Source organism: Pinus tabuliformis, chromosome 9 (assembly GCF_031772625.1).
Source record: "Pinus tabuliformis cultivar Carrire ecotype Pingquan chromosome 9, CPIR1, whole genome shotgun sequence".
In the NCBI taxonomy this organism is placed as follows: domain Eukaryota; kingdom Viridiplantae; phylum Streptophyta; class Pinopsida; order Pinales; family Pinaceae; genus Pinus; species Pinus tabuliformis.
The window spans coordinates 527,412,365-527,434,695 of NC_142307.1; the positions used below are offsets into that span (position 1 = coordinate 527,412,365).

Sequence of the window (22,331 nt, forward strand, 5' to 3'; positions counted from 1 at the left end):
CTAAACAACAGGTCGCGCGAATGAAACAACCACCAAGGAAACCCTAAACCACCGACGGTCCAGAATGAACAACAATCGCAGGTGGAATGAAACAAGAGCAACAAAAACTTGTTCCAACCATGGATGCGTGCAAGCAAACAATGGCGGACATCAGCGCAACAATGGCGGACGAAGTGCACAGGTAATGGCGCTGTCCCGCACCATCATCGACGGAGGGTTTCGCCCCAACACCGGAGCCGAACAGAAAAACAAGAGGCAAAGCACACATTGCGGCAAACAGGCGGAAACAACCAAGCGAAAAGATCGGCGAACAAGTTTTGAAGGGCTGACACGCTGCACTAACACGTGACAGTGGACGTCGAACACGTGTTGTACATGCCAATGTGCTGTTCAGGTCGGTGTAGGTGAGGTGGAGGGGAGGGCGCACAAGTAATGGCGTCCCTCCCCTAGCGAATACGCAATCCCAATTGCTTTTCCCTGTTTTTCAATAATACTTTCGATTTTTAAAATATGCGACCTACATCATTAGATTCTAAAATATTATTGACGTAAACAACCGCATTTGGAAGTTACATTCCAAGCGATTTGTCACAATGAAGGTTGCAGAGCATAGAGGGAGGACGGTTTTCTGTCCAATTCAGAACTATAAACTAGACCAACATGCAGCTGAAATAAACTAGACCTTTGTAGAAATATCTGTTTGTCAAAATTTGCTGACAATAAGATGAAATTGTTATTTGGGAAAGGGCCAAAAAGCATTAAAACCATAAGTAGTTATGGTACCAATGCTCATAAAACAATGATATGGGTTGGAGATCCAAACACCAGCTTTCCTGAACCCGCAGGCACGTTATATAAGGAGGGAAGATTAAAGAAGGCGCTGGATGGTTTTTGTATGCAGAATCAGTTGAAGGAAGCTGTAAATATGCTGTATTTGATGAACCAACAAGGCATTCCCACAGATTCAGATATATGTGCAAGTCTGTTACAGGGTTGCATTAATATTAAATCCCTGGCAAAAGGCAAGCAGGTACATGATCACATAATTATTTATGGGCTTAATGCAGACGTCTTTTTGAATAATCGTGTAATGGACATGTATGCCAAGTGTGGTTGTTTGAAGGATGCACGCCAAGTGTTTGATAAAATGCCTAAGCGAAATATGTTCTCTTGGAATACTATTATTGCAGGATATGTTAAGTTCGGATTTATGGAAGACGCGCGCGAATTGTTTGACAAAATGCCTGAACGAGACGGGGTTTCATGGAATGCACTGATCTCCGGCTATGCATCGACTGGGGATAGTGAGGAAGCCCTTAAGCTCTTTCGGGAATCGCAGCTGGCTGGTGCAACGCCATCCCACTTCACGTTTGCTAGCATTCTGAGTGCGTGCACCGCGATGCTTGCTTTGGAGCTGGGTAGGCAGGTTCATGTTCATGTTATTAGAGGCGAGTCCGAGCTAAACGTCTTTGTGGGCAGTTCCCTTCTTGATATGTATGCCAAGTCTGGGAGCATAGCAGATGGACGAAAGCTGTTTGACAGCATGCCTGAACGAAATGTTGTTTCATGGACTGCATTAATTGGAGGATATGCTAAGAATGGGCATGTGGAGGAGGCTCTGAAATTGTTTTTCCAAATGCGGTTGGAGGATGTGAAACCCAATCAATTCACATTCGGGAATGTTTTAAGTGCTTGTGCTAATATAGTGGCTCTGGAACATGGGAGGCAGGTCCATACTCAGATTATCAAAAGTGGATTTGAGTCAAATATCTATGTAGCAAGTGCCCTTATCGATATGTATGCCAAATGTGGTAGCATAGAGATGGCACATCAATTGTTTGGGGAAATGGATGAGCGGGATGTGGTCTCTTGGACTCTGATGATTGCAGGATACGCCCAAAATGGTCAGGGAACAGAAGCCCTCCGATTATTTGAACAAATGTTACTGGAAGGGATAAAACCAAACCACATTACCTTTATATGTGTTCTCGCTGCTTGCAGCCATTCGGGCCTTGTGGATGCAGGCCTTCGTTACTTTGATTCCATGAGCCGACACTATAATATTACCCCTAGACCAGATCACTATGCTTGCATGATTGATCTCCTTGGCCGTGCTGGGCTCCTAGATGAGGCTAAGAAAATCATCAACAATATGCCTTATGAACCTGACGTTAGCATATGGAGGGCATTACTTGCTGCCTGTAGAATCCATGGAAATGTGGAGCTGGGAAAGCATGCCGCAGAATGTTTATTTGAGTTGGAACCACAAAATGCTGCGACATATGTACAGCTTTCTAGCATATATGCTGCAGCGGGTCAGTGGGAGGAAGCAGCAAAGTTGAGAAAACTGATCAAGGACCTGGGAGTGAAAAAAAAGCCGGGATGTAGCTGGATTGAGGTGAAGAATAGGGTACATGCTTTTGTTATTGAAGACAGATCACACCCACAAACAGAACAGATTTATGAAACATTGGAGAAATTAGAGACACAGATGAGAGATGCGGGGTATTTACCTGACACAAACTATGTGTTGCACGATGTGGATGAAGAGCAAAAAGAGCGAGTTCTTTGCTATCACAGTGAGAAGCTGGCCATTGCATTTGGTCTCATTAGTACGCCTCCAACAGTGCCCATTCGGATCATGAAGAACCTGCGTGTTTGTGGAGATTGTCACATGGCAACAAAGTTTATTTCCAAGATTGTCGAGCGAGAAATCATCGTGCGGGATTCCAACCGCTTTCATCATTTCAAGGATGGGGTATGTTCCTGTAGGGATTATTGGTGATGCTGAGCAATTTAGCACAGAACACAAGGTTTTAAGTCTTTTGTCTTGTCTTTAACACGCACGGTATGTGTTTTATATGCATATTGCAATAACCATGAGAGGAGAGAGCACTTTTTAGTACGCGTGGAGACAAAAGTTGAAAATGTGAAGAATGGAAGTGTCTGCTATGCGCACACTGGTATAAGCTAGCTATTTCTGTGTTTTATCTGCTTATATGGGGGTGAAACTTATGGTGCAGTTGTTTAGCATGAGTTCGTCCGTCTACTTATCTGGCATTTGTTTCCGTGGAAAGAGGATAGTAACATTATCTCATTACCTTATTTTTTCCTACTCTGATCTCTGCCATTGAAAAAGCTGGAAATCCTAACAAAGTCAAAAAGGATGAACACCATAGGCTGAGTTGCAGTTGATGAGGACTGGCAATCAAGTCACAGAGGAAGAACACCATCACTAAGCTGCAACTGATGAGGAAGACTGGCAATCAAGTCAGAAATGAAGAACACCGTTGCCGAGCTGCAACTGATGAGGAACACTGGCAGTCTCTTCCTAGCAATAGCTAGCTGGAGCCTGGCAAGGTACTGGGATATTTTTTTTTTTTTTTTTTTTATAATTCTTTATAGTGTTAAATAAATCCTGTAAGCTCTAAAAAATGACAGACCTGAATCGTTTTTAAATCTTCTACCTTCTTATTTAAAATGGATCTGGTGTTTATATTAAAGGACTTACATGAATAATGCCTGCTTTCACTCATGTGCCACTCACTTCGGCCAAATATGAATGCGTAGAATTATAAAAATCAACAGGCTGATGAGGATTGACAAGGCCAATCCTAGCTTCAACAACCTTATCCACAGCCGTGTCCTGCATCATACAATTTACAACCAGAGAAGCCTTGATGGGTATGTGCTTTACATGGAGGTGTGCAGTTCTTGACCTGACGTCAACCCATCCACTGCAAAGAAAATGCCAAGAACAAACATCACCAAACCCCCTGGACTCCTTCCTCAGATCAGCAATAGATGCCTTCAACCCCATTTATATAAGAGAGGAATTATCTGAAGTATTAATCTCATTTTCCCCATCTTTGGACTTGGATCCATGAACATCCACACTTAATGATACATTACTATTAACAACAGATCTTCACACTCTGCATCTTCAAGGATTCCTGATAATTCTCTATATGCTAATTCAGTTTTATTATTAGCAAGTGATATCACCTATTTCATTTATCTTCTACTTTGCTACTGATTAATACTGTAAAGGTTCAGATTCTCTCAGTGGCAAGATGTCATTGCTAGATCATTGAGAGAGAGAAATTAATATCTAAAAAGCTAAGTTGCACAAAACGGGGAAACGGGTATGAGTTTTTGAAATGGGCACGGGTACGAAACGTGACAATTTTGGAAACGGAGAAATGCGATATATATATATATATATATATATATATATATGACATTTAAGAAATGTTATGTGCAATCATAAAGCATACATGATACATTATAATTTATTACATTTAAATTTTAAACATGAGTAAATTTACATCACATTTACTCATGAATGATCACATAATAAAAATAGCAATTTCGGAATATCCAAAATCAACCTTTATTATATATCTAAATCTCAAAATCAGCCTTTATTACATATATGAGGCTGCAAGTACAATAAAGACTATGACGCTGCAAGAATTATAAAGACAAAAGACTAATCCTCATCATCATAATCCTCATAAAAAATAGAAGCAGAAGCATGCTCAACAGTGGATGGTGGTGCTGAAGAAAATGATGGGCCAATTCCACTTCCAAGATGGATCTCAATATTCAGGGCAGCAAGAGAGAGATCCAAATCAGGACTTTTTGGATTCACATCCCATTCTTTAGAAGGACCATTGTTGTATTTTGGACCCCTATGAGATGCAAGGCAAAGGTTGGAGTGCACATAAACAAGATCCTCTGCCTTCTGTGAACCCAACTTATTGTGCTTCACAAAATGAATAAAACCATAGGTGCTCCAATTCCTTTCTGCTGATGAAGAACTTGCCACTTGTGAAAGAACACGAATGGAAAGGTTTTGCAGATGTACAACATTTGCTCCATGACAAATCCACCACCTAATTGGATTCATGGTGCTTCTCTCCTCCAAAGCTAATATATCTGCATAATCATCTAATCCTGCAACAAAACTGACAAATTCTTCCTTTACCTCCCTGTGTAGATGAGATGGAAATATTCTCATAAGAGCTTATTTCACCCCATTAGCCACCTCTCTATCCTTATGGGGTGCCTTCCTCTTCCCATTGCTTTGAACAATAAGCTCCTCATCATAAAATTTGGGGTTCAAGGCATGTGCTAAAGTGTGCAATGGAGTTTTGAACTTGTTCCACCTATCAACAATGATTTTCTTGACTAAATCAACAAAATGATCATCAACAAACAAAAGTTGTGGAGACTCTTGTGAAATGATTTCCATAGTTTTCTCAACCATGGAATCCATGCCATCATATACCTCTCCCAAGAAAGGTTGGCCAGTCTCAGCATTCCAAAAAAGCTCAAATGCAGGGGTTGTGAACTTTAGCAAGAAATCTATCTTGCTCCACCAATCCTCATCAAGGCACATTCTACGCACTATATATCCCCGCTCTGAATCTGCTTGTCTCCACTCAACCCAAAGTTGACTCACCACCATAGAAACGAATGCATGCTTAACCTCAACAAGGCAGCGCAACATCAGGAAGTTTGAGGCATATATTGTCTCAACAACTTTTAACAACTCCAACTTGGAGTACTCTCGAAATATTGCCTGAGATTGGTGGTGGTTGGTGATGAATTTAACAATCTCCCTTGCTTCCCCTATGATTTCCTTTATCCATGGAACTTTGTTGTCGATCTCCTCTAAGATCAGATTCATATTATGGACAATGCAAGGTGTCCAAAAGATGTGGTCATACCTCCCCTCAATAATTAAACCTTCAGCTTGCAAATTGGTGTATTTGTGATAACTTGCACCACCTTGTTAGGCCTTATTTGTTCAGTAGATTTTATAATAACATCAACAATGAACTGTGCATCTTTTACCTCTCCCGAGCAGTCTTCCGCCTTTATAAACATTGCTCCTTTCGGGGCAGTGGCAATGATATTTATCAATGGTCCGTGCCTTGTATCTGTCCATCCCTCTGAGATTATTGTAACTCCAAAGCTACTCCAAGAAGAACGAATTTGGGATAGGATATCCTCCACAAGCTCCTTTTCATTTTTGAGAAGCTGGGTTCTGACTTTCTCATAGTTGGGCCCCTTCTACCCTCGAGGAGCTTTGTTAATTGCCCTTATCATATCTTTCCAGTGAGGAGAGCGAACAACATTGAATGAGTTACCACATGCATAGATGCACCTAGCCACTCTGGAATCAGTTTCTTCTCTCGCTTATATATTCACCAATTTAGCAATTCTGCTATCTTGAACTGAAGGGGATGCCCCTTTGTTATTTTTGGGTGCTGGTTTTTCATGTTGTTGAGTGGCACTGGCTCTCCTCTTCCTTGCTTCAACTACAATCCTTTGCTCAATGTTAGATGGAGCTTGAGGAGTAGCTTGACTAAGCTCATCATGCCTTCTCTTAATTCCATCCACCTCATCTTGCTCTCTTTGATATGCCTTCCTTGCCAATGGGTCTGCTGTTTTTGTGCAACCTGCAATATCCTGTCCTCCTCCATGCAAAAGATGTGCCTTCACTCTTGGGTAGGAACCCTTGTACGAATTACTGCAAATATTACATCGCCATTCCCATGAGCCACCACCTCCACATTTTTGAAGCTTTTGAACATGCCTCCAAAGAGGATAATATTCAGCCCTTGGGTTGGACCCGGGGCTTGAACTTGCAGCTGCATCTTGGTTGGAAGCCATTGCTGCAAAAAAAAAAAAAAATGGTAAAGAAAGACGTTTTTCATATATTTGGAAGCATAAACCCTCGAAAAATTGAAGAAATAATAGAAAAAAAACTAAGAAAATGAATGCTTCTAAACCAAATTAATTTTCTGTAGCTAAAGCTACCCCAAAATGCCAGAAAAGACGAGAAATATGGCTGTAGCTGAGCCAAAAGCCAAGAAGGCCATAGCTGGAAACTCTGCACTTCAAATCTGCTGCTGAAATCTCTTTTGCTCGCTGTTGAAAACGCGCTAGTTGAAACCACTGCTCTCTTCTTATTTTCTCCTTTGCTAAAATCGGGCATCTCCAAGAGAAATGACTTGCTCAATTGTGTGATGAGAGAATGAGGCGAGAGTCTTTTTTATAACTTGAGAGAGGCATCTAGAAGCATCCAAAAGATATTTTAGTCGGCCAATAAAAAATTAAAAGCGAAAAAATAAAAAATAAAAGAAAACGGCAATTGTTAAGTGGAAACTCCGCCGTATGGTCTGGAAAATTGTTTTCGGCCATACTGGCCATGTTTCCCTAGCGTGAAACGTGCCAGTGCGGCTGGAAACGAGTTTCCAGGCTGTACAGTACGAGTTTCCTTGTTTCTGGCCGGAAACTGACCCCTGGACAACATTTCCTACAACATAGCTAAAAAGTGTATAGGTTGACAACAGTGCAGGTCCTATGCCATTTTTTCATGTAAAGACATTCTTATAATTGCCAAAAAAAGGTACTTGAATTGAATTGAATGACCATTATTTATAGATTGCCTGATGTAGAATTATAGCATCTCTATTTAGAGAGGCCATGACAACAAATGGCACAGAGAATCGTTATTATTTTGTTAAAATCCTCATAATCCTTCCAAGACCCATCTTGTTCCCATTCAGAGATGAATGATGGAAGGGTTTTATCAGTCTAGTGATTTTCTCATGAGAATCTTTGTCTGACCCAGGCTTTCTCCTGAATGCTTATGCACTGCCCAAAGATGCTCATACACTAAGTTCTGGATGTAAATCCAGCGCAAGTTACTAGTTTCTAACCTGCAGGTCAACCTTGGTAATATTATGTATTTGGCTTTTGAAAAGGAGGCAGCATCTAAAAAATTACTTGCAAGTATCAAAGCTATGGCTGTCACGATATATTTCCTTACTACAGTAAATTAAGGCATGAATCTTTTTCTACATTTACGCCATAAACTGCCCCTATTCTGGCTCTGAATGCAAGCTAGTTGGAGATCATCCCTTTTTGATGGCTCATTTGAAAGATGATCTCAAAGTTTCTATGCATGATAGTTTCACCTTAAACCGTTTACATATAAAGCCAAATCCACTTGAGGTTGAGAATGCTACTTGGATGCCAACTGTGAGTCCTTTCATATAGCTTGAGTGCAATCTCCTCTTGTTGTTTTTAATCTTTGCTTTATATGTTCTGAATTTATTCATTGTTCATCATAATGTTTCATTTGTAGGTACTCAATTGTTTTGGGGAATACATTTGTCTACGTTTTAAAACATTTCAATTCGACATGGCCCCTATATATATATATATATACATTTCTTTTGTGATTTTTCACGGGAGATGATATTGAAGCTAAAGACTTTAGCTATTAACTTGATATTGGTGGTTGGAAACTGATTTGGCATGGGGTTCCTGGAAGCTTCTGATGAATGTTTCATGAGTCATGGTGGAGACATGGCACCATTCTTCTCAGGTGGTGACAGAAAAGAATTGAACCTTAGACTGACAGGACACACGTTGAAGGAATAATAATATATGGACTTTTTGAAGATCTCTGGATTAGGGAAAGTAAGCCATACATTCTGTCTGATTTATCTTCTCCTTTGCTGTTGAATAATTCTGTGAAAGTTTAGATCCCTCTCAATAGCAACTTGCAAGGTGTCATCGCCAGAACATTGAAAGAGAGAAAATCGTATCTAGAAAGTGTATAGGTTGACAGCAGTGCAGGTCCTAAGCCATTTTCTCATGTAAAGACATTCTTATAATTGCCAGACAAAGGTCCTTCAAATTGGATTGAATGAGAACTATTTATGGATTGTCTAATGTAGAATTATAATATCTCTATTTAGAGAGGTCATGACAACAAACAGCACATATAGAATCATTATTGCTTTGTTAGAATTTAGAACCCTTGTAATCTGTGAAACTGGATTCACTCAAACTAGGTCGTGTCCTGTTAGGACACAACGTGTCCCATTTTGGGATTCGAATCCCAAGAAGTGAAAATTGCAGTACTCTATATGCATGGACTCTCGAGTCTAATTAATCTCAGCATTAAGGGTGGTTATGGACACTATTCAAGTTTATGATGCTTGCATCAATAGATTCCTGTGTGTTAAAAGGAATGCTACAGTTCATAGCCTAGATCTTTATTAAATAAGTATACACTTGTGTGAAATCCTACATGTTGAGTCTACACTGCTGAAAGAATGGTGATCATAATCATGAATTAACTTTAGCTACACTTGCCACAAGAATGCATCACAGTCATTGAGTGGCTGATTGTAATTACTATGTCTAATCCTGGGCTGCAAGAGCATAGATGTATATATACCCAGCTATTTTATTAACTGTTCTTGAACACCTATTTGAAACCCAAATAATACAAATGATACCATGTGAAGTACGAATAGTTCACCCTGTGTGCAATTCTGGAAATTAATCTCTTGCTGGGCAGAACATCATATGTTACTGTAGTCTCTACAAGTTTAAACATATAAATATTACAGTGCACAGAGATATGAATGTACAGTACGCCCTCTCATAAATATAGTTGTATATAATTATTATTTTCTATTTCTATTTGCCATTGGCATTGCACTACCTATGTAACACATTTTGATTTGATGACTTAATGAGAAAACTACAATTGTCAGTGTCTTTATCTTACTATCTTGTAAGTTGTCTTTCATTTATGAATCATGATTTATGTGACATGTATTTGAATTTTGTATGTACTATGCATGCTATAATGTTACTAACTTACTTTGTAAACAGTAAAACTAACATCTAGATGAAGATCTATGTTTGAAATCAATGAATTTGTATCATTAATGAGAATTTGTGTAAGAAATATCTAATTTTTGATATATATATATATATATTAATAAAATAATATATAACGAATCCTACGTGCCCTGTTCCGGGTGGTCAATGTGTCCGAATCCGACACTCGAATCCCCGTATCCTATGAATCCCGAATCCCCGTGTCAAGTGACTTAGCTCGTAATCCTTTCAAGACTCACCTTGTTCCCACTCAGAGATGAAAGACGGAAAGGTTTTATCAGTTTAGTAGATTTTCTTATGAGAATTTGTTTGTCTGACCTAGGCTGTCTCCTGAATGTTTATGCGGTGCCCAAACCATAGAAAATTTTAGGGGTGAAATTTCATCCTTGAGTGAAATTTGCAATACTAAAACTTTAAGGGGAAGAAATTTTATAATGTAATGCTTTTTGAAATTTAGCCCAAAAATTATATAAAAACTATAAATTTTTCATCTTTTCACCAAATGCATTTTTAATCTACTTGAATATTTTCCCTTCAACCCTCGCACTTAAAGTCCACATTCACACCCAAAATTTCCATCCTTTGCACTTCAAGGCCACCTTCGCCCAGGAAAATTCGACCCTTTGCATTTGAAGTTCACATTCACCTCACAAAATTTGGTAAATTTAGTGCAGGTAATGTCGTTTGCCTTCCTGAAAATTCAAGAACTGCAAATATGCAGTTCGTCTTTCCAAAATATCTTGAAATGTAGTAATGCAGCTCACCTCCAGAAAATTTTGAGAAATGTGGTGTGGGTAGTGAAATTCTCCCTTGAGCTGGTCAGTTGCCTATGTGAAATTTGACATGCTAAAATTCCTCATGTGGGTTTTGCCTGTGTTTTATGACCTTATTTTATGGCTTAGAGCATATTGTAAGGTTCCTTTAATTTTCTTCCCATTCTTTATTGTTCTATTGTTAGATATCTTTATGGGTTCGTTTCAGATAAAAATTTCATGGCAAGGCAGTGATCTTTTGTTGTATTGATCTTAATGGATTAACACTATATGCATGCATACAATGTCTTCAGCTTTACTAGCACCTAGGTTTTTTTTGGAGGGGATCCACAACAAATGACTACTATTGCCTCTTTGGAGAGTTCAGGGGTTTTTAATCTTCTAGACATTGTCATGAGTTAATGTTCACAGGCATGGCATAACAAGAAAGGCTTTATTTTAACTTCAGTGTTTTTTTTCCCTTTCTATATGACTGAAAATAGTATTTTGTATGGGGTCAATGGTGTGTTTTCCACTAGATTAAATATATAAACTAGCAAACTGTTTTTAAATTAGAACTGTGGCATTGCTATAATGTCAATGTTTGGAAGTCTGTAAGCAACAGACAGAGTTCTGATTGGAGAATTTCGAGCGATTGTTTTGGACCCTGCAACCATGTTGAAACATGTTTTGGATTTGAATTTAGGTAAATGTTTAGCTAGAAATGAACTCACAGGTCCATGCTTTCAGCAACACTAAAACCACTATCAATCAGCTGCATTCAATTATAAATGCATATGTCATTGTAAGAGCATAAATATGGTCAATCTTCTTTTTTGGGGATTTTCAATACCTAGCTTATCGAACTGATATCATCTTGGTCGGTATTGGCAGGCTCATATTCAAGAATACCTGCAAAGTGGTCTTTGAAGCAATTGCATTTGTCTTCATTAAGCATCCCTTTGATTTTGGTGATTGGTGTGTTGTTGACAGTATTCACTGAGAATGCAGAAAGTAAGAATTTTTTTTTGTTTTTTGTTTTGTTTTTGTTTACCCGAGGAAACGTCACAATTTTGTTTATTGCAATCATTTATTATTTATGATCATGCTGCTGCATTTTTGCAGATCAAGAGACATACATATCTACTACATATGAAAGCTCATTTTGTCTGATTTAGTTGCTGCTATTGAGTACTACATTTTGTTACAGGTGATTGTTGAGAAAACGAACATTCTGACAAGAGTTTGCCCATGGTATGATAGTGAGGAAATATACCATTCAAACTTGGCATTAGCTGAAAAGCACATTGGCAAATTTTACTGTAGTTCAGATAAGGATGATGACATGCAGTTCATTGTGGATGTTTCTACATCACTTTAAAAGGTCGGTGGACAAAGGAGAGGATATCAAAACCCATCATATCTTTGGATAGGGATAGATATACTGATTCATAGCCCTCCTATATAACTGGAATGTCTCTGTTGGGTTCCAAGATTAATACCAGATCAAAGGGAAGTTTTAACATATTGGGATCAACATTAAAAAAACGATTGATTCAGATTTGGTGAATATGTGGTTGATTTTTGTAATGTCATCTTCTAATTAATTGCCCAATGGAGGATGAAGTAGCCTATCCAACCCCATAGGCTATAGTCAATTATAAAGCGGAAAACCCATTATTCAATTTATTGGGGTAAGATTGGGTAAATTGGGGTATTTGGAGGAGTACTTGTGAAAGAAGCCAAAATTGGAGCAAAGTGGAGGAAAACTTGTTAGCCTCTAAAATTAAAATTAGGAGAAGAGTCCCCAAAGGGAATCTATAAATAAGAGAGAGGAGAATCATTTTTCTCATCATAGTTTGTGGATATTTCTTTTTGTGAGCTGAGCTTGTTGAAGGTTTTAAGATCCCTTTCTTTCTGATTGGGTTTTGTGGTGAAAGATTCCACCTTAGCCAATCCCTTTGTCTGGCATAATTTTCCTCAGGCATCCTTCATCTAACTTTGGCAAGCAAGGAAGGATATCTGTGGAATGATTGATCTGAGGAGCAATACTGGAGCACCAAGGTCTGTTTGAGACAGTTTTAGGTGAACGGAAACCTTATGGCTGCAGGCAACTCTTTGTGGCAGCGCAAGCCTGTTAAGGCCAATAAAGGGCATGCGGGAGTCTGCCAGCAGAAAATTAAAACCTAATTCAAGGCATGCAGAGGAGATTCCCTGAACAGTGAGGGTAATTGAGGGCTGAAACTCAGGTCTGTGACAGCAGCCCACTGGAAAGTGAGTTCTCTATGGCAAACGAAGTCATCTGGGGCAGCAAAGCTTACTACCTAAGGCAGTGCGGGTCTCTGAGGCTGTATCTCTGTAGCAGCAAGGTCTTCTTCATTATGCTGGCAGCGTGGGCTCATCTTGTGGATGTGGGCCATGTCTAGGGTTTTTTGGAGTGGCATCATATCTTGGAAGCCTTCAACTGAGGCAGTGTAGGGTTGGAACCCTCTTTTCTGTGATAGTGAGGGTCTTGAGGCAGCGGAGGTCCTCTGAAGGACAGCAAAGGGCTGTAGGTGGTTCTTAAGGCAGAAGGGGTCTTTTCTGAAGGGCAATGAAGGACTGTAAGTGTGCTGAAGGTAGCATAGGTCTGCATTATTAGAGCAGTGAGGAATAAGGTTGCAATTGTAAGCTGAATAACCCTGTTGTATTGATTGATGAACTTGTAAATCATTTATTTGCGTGGGATAAACTTTGATTTGCAGTGTGCTTGTGGAATTAACTGTTGTTGAAGTTCTTATGTATGTCCCTTGTACATTCAATAAATACATCGTTTACTATCTATAAATTGATGAGTACTGTGCTACTGTTATGAAATACAAGTCAGTCATGTTATTGGAAACCCTAGCTCAAAAGAGAACTGCACCCTAAGAGTAAAATTTTCCTAGGGATAGTACAATCTTGAAATGTAGTGTCAAACTAATCAGAAAAAGGTTCTATTCCATGAAATTAATGAAACTTTTTCTTAAAAGAATGGACTGAGATCTTTTACCAAGTGTTAATCAGAATAATACTCTCACAAATTTATTAGCAAGGTGTGGATCTGAGTCATTTGTTATTTGTCAAAAAAATTGATAACTAATATAATTTTTCATTTCTTTGCCATATGAATTCTTGGTATTTTATTTCCAGATGCCAAATTGACTCAGAGTAAATAGATGCAGTTCATGTTTTTTGCATTCACTGCTATTTTAGCCTTCTAAAAGGCACATGCATTATATGGAAGGTACTTTAATTTTGTAGAAAATCACTAAAATCTTTTTAAGCAAGTCTTTGTAGCTACTTGAAAAGCAGGTCACAACACTGCTACGGAAAGCACAATGTGGCTTTGAATAGAGATAGAAAACATGGACAAGGTGAAAGCTTAAAAGGGCATTGCACATGCAACACAATGAACCATCAGAACGTGGTTGGGAAATCGAGTTGAAGATCTGAGTTTGTGTTGGAGATGAATCAAATCTGTGAGGAGATTGAAATTAAATACCATGTGTTGCCTCAAGACATCCATGTCAAGTTTGTTGATTCTTTCACAAACCAGATTCCCTTTCTATACCAACATGTGAAGTTTTGGAGGGTTGCGATTCATTTTATGCCTGTTAGATAATTGTAGTTCCCAACATGATTTGTATTTGTGTGTGCGTGTTGCAATATGATATTTAACAAGGACCTATTATGCATGATGGTTAGTTGCCCCTATCCAATTTGATCTGGTTACAATTAATGTTGTTTGTGTGAAAAATTTTCAATGGAAATGTTAAGTGTACTGCAGTTTCGTTTGGCATTTCAATACCCATCAACAGTATCAAAGTTGGATATGCAGGCAAAGCTGGAGGAAGGGTGGCAGGAAGAGATACATTTTAGACAGAAGGTTCTGCTAACTGAGTACAATATTAACCCAGATATAGACAAACTGCATATGTTTATATTTGTAATGTGTGACGGATTGACTATTGAAATGCTAGTTTTATCACTAGTACCGCGCATAAGATGTGGTTCACAATTCGTGGTCTGGAAGCAGCCTAACTTCAGTATGCTACTATTTAGGATATGTAGTAAACATTCAATAGTTACGTTTCAATTTATTGGTTCAGTTGTTGATTTTCTTCTACAACTAATGAATTCTCTTTATTAGAATACGATGTTGTTGCTATTTTGTGCGCAAATATCTTTTTGCAAGGGGAGTTATTAGTCTAGTTGAAAATAACTCAATGCAATTCTAAATTATTTAGATATAAGGTGGCAAGTAATAATGCACAATGATATAGAATTGCAATAATGAATTGGTACTAAGCCACCAATAATATTTGATCTTTAAAGGATGAAGAAAGGAAGATAGAAAAGGCCAGCAATCGTTTGATATTGTCTGCTGTGGCCATTTTCAAATGCAGAGTCAGCACAAGCCCAGTCAACAAGGAATGTTGGCACCACATTTGCATAACTGCCTAGCCAATGGATGAGAAGTTGGCCAATGATTTCCCAGGCCAAGGGAAAAATGCAGGGAAGAGAGAAACGAGGCCATTTGTCTTCTAGCAAAAAGAAAAATAGAGGGGATTCACAGCCTCTTTTTGGTAGGAGATTTGAGACTTTTGTATGCAGTAACAGTAAATAGATATACATGGGAGAGTACCCATTGTTACCGTTTAATAAAACAATGGATTTGTTTGGCAATGCCATTTTTTTCATCCCAGGAGGGTTTTATCCAAAAATCCTTGTTTTATTGCGTGCATCCTATATTTCTGTGTTTGTTCTCATTTCAGTGATAATGGTATTCTGTGTGCATACTGTTAATTTTTTTTCTATCCTCTTTATGAAATTGATTTACAGAAGGGGAATATGCAACGACTGTATTTGTGAGTCACGATTGATGTTGATGGCAAAATAGAAGTGAATTCACTGGCTCTGTTTGCTCATAAACAGATTTAGAGACACCTCATACAAAACCCCACAATAAAGAAATATACATAGAGATTTACCCAGGTAATCCAAATGGGAAAACCAACATTTGGTGGGGGGTTTTATTAGGCTGAGGAAATTGTTACAATGGTGAGCTATGTACTACAAGGTATTTTTTTGGGATGAAATTTCAGTTTCACCAATTGGCTATTTTTAGCCATTTTTCTAAACAGTATATGTTTTCCAATTAATCATTTTTTATTTAAAAATTCACTCATTTACTACATAAAATATGATTACATTGATAATATGAGTTTTTAACTTTGGATGTTTCGGAAACTCTACACAGTTTACTTACAGAAGAATTGTATCAACAACATGATGACTAACTGTGAAAACCTACACACTTTGTAAGTTATGTGTTTTTTTAATTGAATAATTGTCCACATATCTATATGTAATATTTTTTCAAACCGAAATAGTTACCTAGATTATGATACATACGCATAATATTTGAATCCTTGAAAAACAACTTGGTGCACTCTCAATTGAGACTATGATGCAATCTTACTACATACGTATAATATTTGAATCCTTGAAAAACAACTTGGTGCACCCACAATTGAGACTATGATGCAATCTTACTCATTGACACATTTCTGTAGGTTGTTTTGCCTTAGAGATAGAGTTTGATTTTTGAATAGAATTTTTCTTCCAAGTCCCTCACGCTTTGCTACTATTGTGATTCTCATTTCCTGCCCAACTCTGTTCTTTGTTAATTATCCTTCTCCATAGCCTTCACATTTAATGGGTTATCTTGGAAGGCCAACCATCACAGTGATTTGTTTCATCCAAGAATTTTTTGGACTATTCACTCAACTTTACAAAATAATAAATACTTATTACAATGTTTTGCAAAGAGATTCTAATTAAGATCGAATTATGATCACACCTCCCAATTTGCAAGCTTTTGGTCCCCAAAAGCCTCAACCTCTTTCTCTTCTTCTTCTTCTACATTTTTGTACCTATCTCCTCTGTTGCCATCGAGTAATCTTCAACAGGTCTCTAAGAAAGGGTGCTTTTGTTGCAGGATGGAAGAGAAGAATTGAATAGGGGCTACCTTTTGTAATGAGCCTTTTGTATTCTCCAACGTATGGCCAAAGATGATATTCTTTGTTGCAATATGTTGCTGGACAACCATTGCTTGCTGGGCTGCAGGTGCAAGCAACTCTCCTTTCTCTTCGACCTCGACTCTCCAAGCTTTCTTCTTTGCTGTTTGGTTATTGGGATGTAGTTTTGGATGAGGCCACTGACATTTGGCCTTTCAATGTCCATTTAATCTTTAGTATTGGCAATATTCCTACATGCATTGCTTGGCTTTCTAGAGTGCCAACAATTTTGTGCCTTATGAACTATTTTCTTGCAACAAAAAGAAACCAAAGAAACTATTCTATACCTTTTTGGTTTTGTGATGATGCTTGCTAGTTTGGTTGCTTGGTTCCCCAAATGATGGAATAGTTTTGGGTGGTAGAATCATCCATTTGCTGCACCCTTCCCAGCCTAGATTTGAGACATGATTTGTTGCCTACTCCTTTTTGAGCTGCTTTTTCCTCATTGGGAATGGATTCTTTTTTGGTTCCTCTTGCTTGACAAAGGTGGTTTAAGTTGAACTTGTGCTCGTTTCTTGTCCACCAAATCCCAGTCCTCCATACTTGGGCTTTTGTTGGGCTACGACAAGAATCACAGTTCCTTGGCCTTTTATGCCTAGCGCTTGACCCATGTAGCTATTTTGCATTGACAACTTGGAATTGATGCCTCAAGTGTGTTTTTCGAATTCACTAAAGGGCTCTTGAGGAAGGATCTTGGAAGGTGAGTTGACCATGCTTGGATTTGTCATGGTTTTGGCTTCCACAGTGGCAATGAAAGGGGATTGCTTGGTCTCTTGAACAACTCCTTGTAGCTTCTTCAGTGCCTTTTCTTTTGCTGTCAAATCTCTGTATTTGGTGAACCTCTGTTCTTGTCAATTATTCAACTGAGTGAATTTCCCTGACAATTGCAAGATTTGCAATCTGCTTTTGTCTGCCCGTATAGTGGTGAAGGAGTCTTGGTGTTTATCAAATTTTTTCCTAGCTTGTTTGCTTTCTACCTCCAATACTGATTTTCCTCTTAGATTTGCTTGTTGAAGTTTCTTAACTCTTTCAACCTTTCCTTCTTTAAAGCTTTTGCCCATTGCAACTACTTCAAGGTCTTCAACAAAATTTCTCTGAAACTATAATATCTGTAAATTGTAGGCCTATGGGTTGTTTATTTCACCCACATGGATACTGTACAAAATAAAAATAATTCAATGTTTACATTCAAACAATCAATTGTTGATGCAGGCCCTATTATGCTATCCCTGTTTTTGGAACTGTTCCACTGCACAGTCCATTGAGCATGGATTGGAATCCTTTTTCTTTTGGTATTGCCAAAACCAACACTCCACCAAGGACACAAATTAAACTTGCAAGTAGAGTTGCAAATCCAGACCGCTGTGATAAATGGACATTGCATTCAGTGTTTAATTTGTATGCCATACATCACTCCTAATCTATTGGCAAATTGGGTTTATATGCTCTCATAAATTTGCACAACTCAGCTTTGTGTCAACTACATGTTCTGCAAGTACTTTTTTAATGATCAGCGATATCCAGGGAAACAAACATATTAACAATCCAACCAACAAATTGATATACAGGTAATCCTCTTCCACTCGTATAATTAAGAATGGGTTTATAATTGTCCACTTATACACATAACAGTTCACAATCAACAAATTGACCCACGAAGGAATTAAGAGAACCATTATCAAGATTGCCTAATCACACGCGGTTGGGAAAAAATAATCCAATTGTTGTTGGTTGTTGGCTGTTGTTGACTTGCACAAGATGCAGGAATTGGAAGTATTCCATGGTAGCTATTCATTTAACAAGAATTCAATTCCTGTGGTCACCGAACATTGCGCTCAAGGGTAAATAAGCAATGGGAATTTAAGGAATTGATTTCCAGCGTCCTATCACTTTAAGCGATGGAGTTCCCATTGTTTACACAAAGTATACAATGATTGTTGTTCGACAGACCAATTAATTCAGTAAATTGACAGCAGTGCTGCATGTGGGTCTTTGTGCAATTAACACAACAAAGTGATATATTGAAGCCAATATATAATTACCACACAATTGCTCTTCTATTTCTCAATTGAGTCACGGCACAAAAAGAAATTGATTTGCTGAAGGAGAATATATAATGATTGTATTGGTGATTAGCTACTGATTCTTGTGGCAACACAGAAGTGAATTCACTAGCTTTATGTGCTCATAAATGACAATACTTTAACCAGATTTAGAGGCACTCATACAAAACCTACAATGAAGAAGAATTTATAGAGATTAGAAAACCAAATATCTGGTGGGGCAGTTTATTAGGATGAGGAAATTGATACAATGGTAAGCTATGCGCTCTACACTGACATTATGATGCAATATTACTCACTGGCACATCTCCACATTGTTTTGGCTTAGAGACAACATTTGATCTTTAAATGGGCTTCTTCTTGCGAGTCCTCATGCTCTGCTTGTTCATTTCCTTTCCAGCACTTTTCTCCGTTGAATGCTTTTCTTCTCTGCAGCCTTATATTTAATGCGCTGTCGTGGAAGGTCAACCATCATAATGCTTCATTTCATTTTCCAAGAATTTTTTGACTATTCACTCAACTTTGCAAAATAATCAAATGCTCACTGTAAAATTTTACAAAAGCATATTTTAATTAGGATCCATATTGGATCAATTATCAATTTCCTAGTTCGTACTCTGCCCTTCCTTCTTCGCTCATTTGATATTCCATCTGTTTGTACAATAAAACAAGAGCTGAACTTATGATTTGATACTCATACCAATCGTATTGTGTTTACTTAGAACCTTGAGTCCATGTGACAACTTTATTAGCCTCATAAGCTAGTTGTCCCTTTACTTACAAGTCTAATGACCTTAAATTGTTTATGTTCCCCGCCTGTTTCTCAATACCCCAATTTGGTAGTAATAACATCATCTGAACTCTTACATGTTTTGCACGATAACATAGGCAATTTCAATACATTGCACGTTTCCTTATCAGGAGCATGCAATCAAAGCGAATTCTACGTCGAAAACGGCTAAAGTGTAGTTTATGAATCGTGTATATGGAGTTAATACTCTTGTTAATTTGTTCTCTGGATTGGTCCAGGAAAACTATATGATATATGAAGGAAATTATGCATGTTAAACCCGACAGTGTACTCAAGAACTCAATTAGACGATAATGAGTTATTAGTGATGGGTTGATTCATCAAGAAGGGATGTTGTCACAACATATAATGATCAATTATCATATTCGTTGTTGGTCGTGTTCTCTAAAAAAGTTAATCATTTATAAACTTGCATCTTGCGTTAGCTATGGAACCTAAATCTCTAGGATGTACATTCTAGGCTACTGGGAGAATAAGCTATGCAATTTCTCTGTGGAATGAAGATTAGCAAAAGCAATTCTATGGTAAAATGCAAAGGCTCTTGAATAAGAGTCTAAGTATCAAGTGAACAATACCTTAAATGCTATATTTGGTAACCTGCACAACTTAGTCGAATTACTACAATGGCATTGTAGCTTACGACGTTGAGTTTAAATGCTATGTGGGCAGCTTGATATGTTGAGTTTAATGCTATATTCTGTGGCTCGTTGGTTTAGTTTAAACGCTGTGGTTGGCAGCTAGAACGTTGAGTATGATTGTTTTGTTTGGTATTTTGAATTGTGGGCTGAAGTGTGGGTCTCTTCAACGTTATCGAATCCCGAAGTCTTGGGCCATCACATTGTGTTTTCAAGTAAGGTTATGTCTTGATTTTCTATCTCCTTGAGGCTTTCCAGCTATATTTGAGGCTTTCCAGCTATATTTTTTTTCTTCTGAAAGCATATCTTTAATTGAGCGAAACCTATTTTTATTCTTTTCTTTACTGTTTAAAACTTCTCTATATTAAATCAGATTCTATAAAAAGGGTTGTACGATTGCATCCATTATGGAGATTGTACTGTTGTATCCATTATGGCAAAAAAAATCTAGGTAATATTTCTTACATCTTTCATTTTGAGTTTATTTTAAACCCACAATAACCAAAAGTTTTAATAATAGGTTTTTTGGACAAATAAATATTTCTCCAATATTATTACAATTTTTTAATGTTATACACTTTTGGATTACGTGCAAAATATTAGGGAGTGGATGCTATGGTTTTTTCATACTCTGATGATTGGCTTTAAAAACATCCTTGAAGTTTATTATGTATATATATTTCTTGTTGGATTTTTGTTGTTGTTGCTAGGTTATGTGACTCATGAGATTATTGGCATGCCTAACCCGTGGCTTGAGTAGTCTTTTGGTCTTCATAATGACATGTGTAATCATGATTTTATGTAATTGATGTAAATAAAAAAATAAAATTATTTTTGTAATGCTTGAGTCATGGGTTTCATGCTCAAGGAATTTTATTTTTAGTTAAGGCTCCCATTGTGAGTTTTTAGGATTGGTCATCATGTCGTAAAGGTCATTGAGTCTGTCAAAATTTGAAGACCCATTTGGGCATATTATACATTGTAAAATTGAAGTCAAATGTGTCACAAACCCTCCAAGACCTTGTCACAAGTTATACCTCAAGTCGACTTTCAAAAGGAGAAAGAGATATCTCTAGAAGGGCAAGTCGGCCTACCCCTTGGCTCATGTCAAATTATTTCTATAGGCAAATCACTATATATTGAAGGATCTCGACCTCCATTTGGACACATTCTCGATCAAACAAGGAAGATAGAAAGATAGGTGCGAAGATCACAAGAAGTAGTCCCATCACTGAGCGAAGGAAGAAGGATCATCACCGAGCTTGTTTTCTGATCTATTTTTGGGTTGATACTCTCCACACATGCGAAGATCTAGTACCATCTACTGCAGGAAGGACCGAGGTATCACAATCATGTTAAGAGGGCAATTTTAAGGAGAAAACAAGTTGACCCTTATGTCGAGTTCAAGAAGAAAGTGTCTCCATTTGAAGTGAAGGAAATCGAGGAACAAAATTTCTCATTCGCTGCAACTAGGGTTTTTGAAGAGGCTGAAAGGTTGCAAGTCTATTTCAAGAAGTTGAAATTTGAAGTATAGTCGAGAAAGAGGGAGAAGTCAGTAGTTTGACCATCGCTGACTAGTGGAAGAGGATGAAGCCTTGTGACTTGGTCTTGGAGAGCTTAATAGGTCAAGGCTCTTGGTCTTGGTATTCATCAATTGAAGTCTTTATAAGAAGAAGAATTCATTTTTGGTTTTCCTCTCAAGTTGGAGAGGTTTTGGCCCTAGATGATTGCATACATTCTGTGTCTCTTGTCTCTTTATTGTTTATGCTATGGTAGCTGTTTGATGAAGAAGAACTCTATAATAATTTAAGTAAAGAAAAGATCCTAATCTAAAGAAGTAAAAAGCATTCACAAGCAATTATCATCAGAGAGAAATCTCCTAATCCTAATGCCCTAGATTTCTCAACATGGTATCAAAGCTTAGGTGACAAAATCAAGGAAAGGACATCTTATCAAGGGACACTCAAGCATTCAAGGACCGAATCTCGAGAAGGGCACCAAAGAAAATCTAGATGATCATCTTGAAATCAAGATCTTCAAAGAAGTGTCAAAACCTAGATCAAAGAAAGAAGTCTTGGGATCCTCAAGTTACCATCTAAAGACCACAAAGACCCTACTCAAGTTGAAGAAATCTACCAATCAAAGTAACTTGAAGTCTATTCATCCAAGAGATGCAAGACCAAGGATGTTGTCATCATCATCAAAAGTTCGAAGGCAATCTCTCTCTCGTTGAAGCAAGGACCTCCTTA

General features: G+C 37.9%; 1 pseudogene across 3 annotated transcripts; it reads left to right on the forward strand.

Moving 5' to 3' along the window:
- Positions 1–463: 463 nt before the first annotated feature.
- On the forward strand, positions 464–13,038 carry LOC149149543 (putative pentatricopeptide repeat-containing protein At3g23330 pseudogene; annotated as a pseudogene). Of its 3 annotated transcripts, XR_016262460.1 has the most exons (4): positions 470–1,030; positions 1,191–3,360; positions 11,367–11,486; positions 11,683–13,038. The product of XR_016262460.1 is annotated as a putative pentatricopeptide repeat-containing protein At3g23330 pseudogene, transcript variant X3 (transcript). The 3 variants fall into 3 exon arrangements; XR_016262459.1 differs by having other exon boundaries at positions 464–3,360; positions 11,598–13,038; XR_016262458.1 differs by having other exon boundaries at positions 464–3,360.
- Positions 13,039–22,331: the final 9,293 nt, after the last annotated feature.